Source organism: Protopterus annectens, chromosome 3.part1 (genome assembly GCF_019279795.1).
Source record: "Protopterus annectens isolate FY-2018-M chromosome 3.part1, PAN1.0, whole genome shotgun sequence".
NCBI classification, from domain to species: Eukaryota; Metazoa; Chordata; order Ceratodontiformes; family Protopteridae; genus Protopterus; species Protopterus annectens.
In genome coordinates this window covers 1129117110-1129123109 of record NC_056732.1, presented here as the reverse complement: position 1 = coordinate 1129123109, position 6000 = coordinate 1129117110, and positions in this window count along the sequence as shown.

Here is a 6000-nt window from a genome sequence, read left to right as displayed (position 1 = left end):
TTCTTAAACATTTGGTTAGTCTTCCCCACGTAAAAAGAAGAACAGGACTTGCATGTGGCTAAGTAAACTACATTGGTAGTAATACAAGTAGCTTTAACATTGAAAGTGTAAGTCTTCTTCATTCTTGGATTTTCAAATTGATTACTGCTATCTATAAATGGACAAGAAATACAATGACCACATCTAAATTTTCCCTTACGACCTTCTATTTGATTTTTATTTCCATGAGTGTTGCATAATAACCTTTTTAAATTCTTTTTGTTCTTATATCCAAATTTCGGTCTATCTCCCACTATTTCCTTCAATAGTGGGTCTTGTGTTAATATGGGCCAGAATTGTTTTATCACATCTTGAATCTGACGATTATCAGAACTGTAAGTTAATAATAATCTAATTCCATCTTTATCAACCATATTTCTATTTCGTTCACTATCTTCGATGAGTTTCAAATCTTGATCTTTATAACCTCTCTCCTTTAAATTTTTCTGTAACAACATAACTTCTTTATCTCATGTATCCTTCTGACTGCAATGTTTGTTGATTCTTTTAACCTCATTACGCATGATGTTCTTAGAAATGTGCCTTGGGTGCATACTACTTTTCAATAAGTAGTGATTCCTCCACGTTTCTTTCCTATGTAGGTCAGTTTCTAAAGTCCCTGTTACATTAAGAATGATATTAACATCAAGAAAACTGACTCTTTCTTCAGAATAGCTAGCAGTAAAAGTTAAAAATGTTGTGGTGGAATCAAGATAAATTTTGAACTGTTCAAATTGTTCAATCTTCCCTTGCCATAAAATAAATAAATCGGAAACAAAACGTCCATAATAAAGGATATGTTTGTACCATGTATTATTGGAATGGAGAACATGTTGTAACTCCCAATTTACTAGGACTAAGTTCGAATAACTATTGGCACAGGGGGTGCCCATGGCAACCCCCCATTTTTGTAGATAGATTTTTCTGCCATACACAAAATAGTTATTCTCCAATATCAGTTCAAGTAAAGCACAAATAACATGAGTCTCTATCGGGGTTTACTTCTCTGATAGAATATGTCTAACTAAATCTATCCCAATGTCATTAGGGATTGTGGTGAATAAATTATTGACATCTAGCATTGTCAATAAGATGTCTGGATGGTTATTGATTCCTCTCATCATCCTATTCAATTTCTGTAAAAAATCATCTGTGTCCCTCAGTACTGCATCATAAGATGTCAAAAGTTCCTTTAATTCTTTTTCAGCATATAGGGACATATTCTCTGTAATCCATCCTTTCCCAGATACTATGGGATATAAGGGTGGATTTGTGAGATCCTTATGTATTTTGGGAATCCCATTGATTGTTGGTATGGTAGGTTTAGGTATATTCAAAAAGTTGTATAATTCCATGCTGATGTATCTTTGTAAAATCAGCTAATTCAAATGACAACTGACACGGTTCATAGCATGATTCGAATTGGAAGGTGTCACTTCTGTGTATGTTTTAAGATCTTTCAACATCATTTCCATTCTTTTTGTATATCAAAGATTATCCATAACAACTATGGCACCCCCTTTATCTGCTGGTTTCAAGGTAATGTTATTATTCCTTTGTAAATTACTTATGGCTTGTTTCTCATCAGATGAAATATTCCTGAAATGTTTTGTATGGGGATCCATTCTCAATTTTTCAACCTCATTGCTGCAAGGTCTGGTGAACAACTCCACTGCAGGATGGCTTACAGGTACAAAAGTGCTGGGCTTTTTTAAAGCTTTATTTGGTGCTTGTTTATCTCCATAAATACTCCTCAGTGTAACGTTATGACCAAAACATTTCAAATCAATAACAAATTCATTTAAGTCTGATCTGAAAGCAGGAATGAAAGTTAATCCTTTTTCTAGCACTGATTGTTCCGCAGAAGTTAGGGTATATCTAGAGATATTCACAACCAAAGAACCATTTAAAGCGGGGGCTTTTTCCTCTTCCGGTCCTGACTTTGTAACCTGTAATTTCGGTAATATGTTGTTTAAGAAAAAACGTTAATGAAGTAGATAATGGGAGATGTACTCCATTCTTCTTTGGTATAGCCCCAGATGTAGAGGTCTCCAGAATATTTGTTGCATTTATCTCTATTATTTCACTGGGTTCTTCAATTGGCATGAACGAACTTTGGATCAGCTTATTTGGACTACATCTTTTGGATATCTGTTTCCAGCCTGGGGATTTTACTTTAGCCTTGGTGTCTTTTCTGCCTAGTTTTGGTGTAGGTTCATAGGTTGATACTAGGCTATCTGCCCTAGGGCCTATACAAGCCTAGCCATAATAATTCCCTGGCTATTTCTTCCCACACTATTTACTTCCCTGGAATGCTTTCTAGCAGGGCGACTGACGTGATCCCCGGGGTGAATATAAACATATATATATATATACATATATATGTAACTACACATACACACACAGAGATATGTATAGGAAGATATATATTTAGAGGATGCACACCATACAGAACCGCCAGTATGCCTACAGTTGCCACCTTACCAACTGGACACTGTATGAATCACCCATACAAAAGACAATTGTTGCCCGCAACATATACCCACAGAGAGGTCAAAGGATATAACACCATACACAGGTTTGCATACATGATAAAGCTTTATCTGCTATTACAGTTGTATATGCCATGTCATATAGCTGTTTAGACTGTGAAATACATATAAACAGACTAATGCAACTCTCAAACATATAAATTAATACCAGAAAGCATTACATATGTTGCTGTCCAGGCAAAGGCCTTCAAGTAGTGCAACAGTACATCAGACTGGGCCACAGGATAACAATCAATCAAAAGTAAGTAATGAAGATGTATAGTCCAGCAGCCTCTATCTACACTCTGTGCACAATCCCTAGGGGGTAAAGACCTCAGCTGACACAATGGGATGTATCTGTTACATAACAAGGCATAACTGAAACCATCACAATCACACTGACAGACAGAACAGTCTGTATGGCAGGAAGCAGTAGGCCACATTTACCCAAGGTGAATTGTATGGTAATGTACATCCAGATACCTTAAGGTAGCTTACCCCTGATACCCCTCACATGTTGTAACAGCCTAGGTTAGTTATGGTGCATCCCCCCCCATAGACTGGCATACATGGCCATATACCACTGTTACATACACTGGCCTCTGGACTGCATAAGGGCACACACGTATTGTGCAGATGAAGCCCACACATATATGGATCCAACCCCACAATATGTGTGGGGGCCACAACAGCAGTGGAAGGATGGCAGGAATGGCAGCATGACATACTTACTGCCCACTACATAACAACCCCTGACAGCATGTCATATAAACAAAGTCTGGTATGTAGGTGGAGGACAGAGGCTGGAACACAGGCCCATATGTGAAATAGTGTTGTCATACACTAAGCAAGTCGCTGGTGTTACGGGATAGTCTGCAACTTACCCTTAGTCAGGAATATGAAGTCAAAAACACAAATGGATGTAACCATGTAATGATAGCACTCAACACACAATGAGACAGTAATATATCTGACACAAGACCTGTGTGGTGGACAGGCAAAACATAACATGCACACCTCTGGCCATCAAGTGGATAGGCACACAGTTGAGAGCTATGCAGACAGACTGCAGTCCATGTTAAACTAGTATGTACACACAAACCCCGTAACTCTGGTGCTATACAATGCATACAACAACTGTACTCACACTCTATTTGTAGTTCTGGAACCTCATACAAATATGTAGCTGGCCTGAGTGTGCAAGTTCTTTTGTAAGATGTATTGCTACCTGCTGTCTGTAACACTGCTGCCCACACAGAGGAAGGATGTTCCCCATACAGGAAAGGTAAAGGGACCACCCCTACATGATGTAGGGATTTATAGTAGTGGGTTGCCATGACAGCGGTAATTGGAAGTACTACACAGCATGCTGCATGCAGGTAGCAAGTGCAGGATACTGACTGGTGCAGAAGCCATCGCCTGATCATGTGCATCACCCACAAAAGCCATGCTGTAATCTATTCCAAGCAGCTCAATCCATTTACTGGAGAGAGAAAGAGATAGAGAGAGAGAGAGACAGAGATGGAGAGAGAGAGAAAAAAGAAAACAGACAACAGAAAACAGATCCAGAACCGAAACCAGAACCACAACTGCACTAAAAACAGAAACAAAGGAAGCAGGCTAAGGCCATAGCTAAGGAGAGAGAAAAAAACCTCAACAAGGACACTATTCACAACAGACCTCATCCCCACAACAGGTATGTGAAGTCTATATGCATGTAATTGACTGTAGTACTTGGTCCAATACTGGGGTAGATGATGTGGAATGATGTACACGTGCCATCAGGTGTTGCTGTTGTAATGATCTTCAGCTGAACAACTGCTATGGACATTAGAGTCTGCCCCTGCAGGTAGTGGGCCAAACCCATCAACTGTGTAGAGCAGCACCGACTGACAAGCTGTAAGCCAATATAGTGTATGTTGTGTAATGGAAAGGATGTATATTACTGTGGCCAAAAGTTGGTGGTGGAAGTAATGCCATAATGATGGACACGTGAGCTCCAGAGCCCACCACTTGCAGGACACTCAGGTCAACATGTATTGTAGCATGCTGAAATGGGGTTTATATTACATAATCGAAGAGATGCTTCTTCGAATATGTAATCATCAATGCCTAAACACCGAAATGTGAAAACTGCGAATGGCCAAAACCGCACATTTTTTCCTAGGGAAAAAATTCAGTTGGCCATTCCCGGACTTTACCCTTTACGCCAACATAGAGCGATCTTGGAGTTGGTATATTTAGTTAGGGGAGTGTGAGGGGCACAGCCCCCCAAGTCAGGGGGTGTGGGGGGGGGTAAAGCCCCCTACTTAAATTACATTTAAAATGTAAAAATTGTTTCTATGGCCCTGCAAATTTTTTTCCCTAAGAAAACTTTTGCGATTTTGGCCATTCACGGTTTTTGTATTTAGGTGTTTAGGGGTCGATGATTACATATTTGAAGAAGTGTCTCTTCGATTATGTAATATAGACTCGCTGAAATGCCATAGGTGTGTAATACGCTTACCTGCAATCTGGCCCTATATATACCCCCCAATGTTAGGCTGTGTCCATATGTGGCACCTGTCTGTGTTGTAGCAAGGCAGAACAGTGCAGCTGTGCAGGAAAAAGAGTTAGAAATTGTGGACCTGAAGTCTGAATGTACCCCTTCTACTATAGGTATGTATATTTGTACATATATGTGTATATATATATATATATATATATATATAGATATATATATATATATATATATATATATATATATATACATGTATGTATACGGATATAAAGATACCGGTATGTAGACATATATATAAACACATATATACAACATCATATATGTCTACATGTATCTATATATATATATATATATATATATATATATATATATATATATATATATATATATATATATATATGTGTACAAACACACACACATATATATGTATGTAAATACATGTCCCCTATATTGCCACGACAATGCTGCATGCTATGTGTGAGGGAAAAGCACACAATGCAATATGCACAGATATATACAGCTGTAAGTGTGTGCAACATGGACGGGTATGTCACATGTGAACCCCTTGTTGGGACGACATTGCCCTTCTCTGTGAAGTAGGGAATGGGAATATGGGGAGGTATGGTAGGTATATTTGTGTTGGTGGTCCAGTCTGGCAGATATACAGGACAGCCTACAGGGGTGGTATATGACACATGTGGTGGGTAAACACCCTGGATGGTGAGTGTGGTCTGTGATGTGAAAGCCCCATGGGTCCCCATATGGAAACAATGGGAACAAGCCTCCCACCCATTGCTACTCACAACAGCAGTCCACCACCCTGAAGGTGCCTGGCTTGGAGGCTGAGCAGGAGGAGCATGTGGACCCTGTGAATGTGTGCTGGGTGCCTTAAGGTGATGTAGCACATCCCACAAGTGTCTGTGGAGCCCC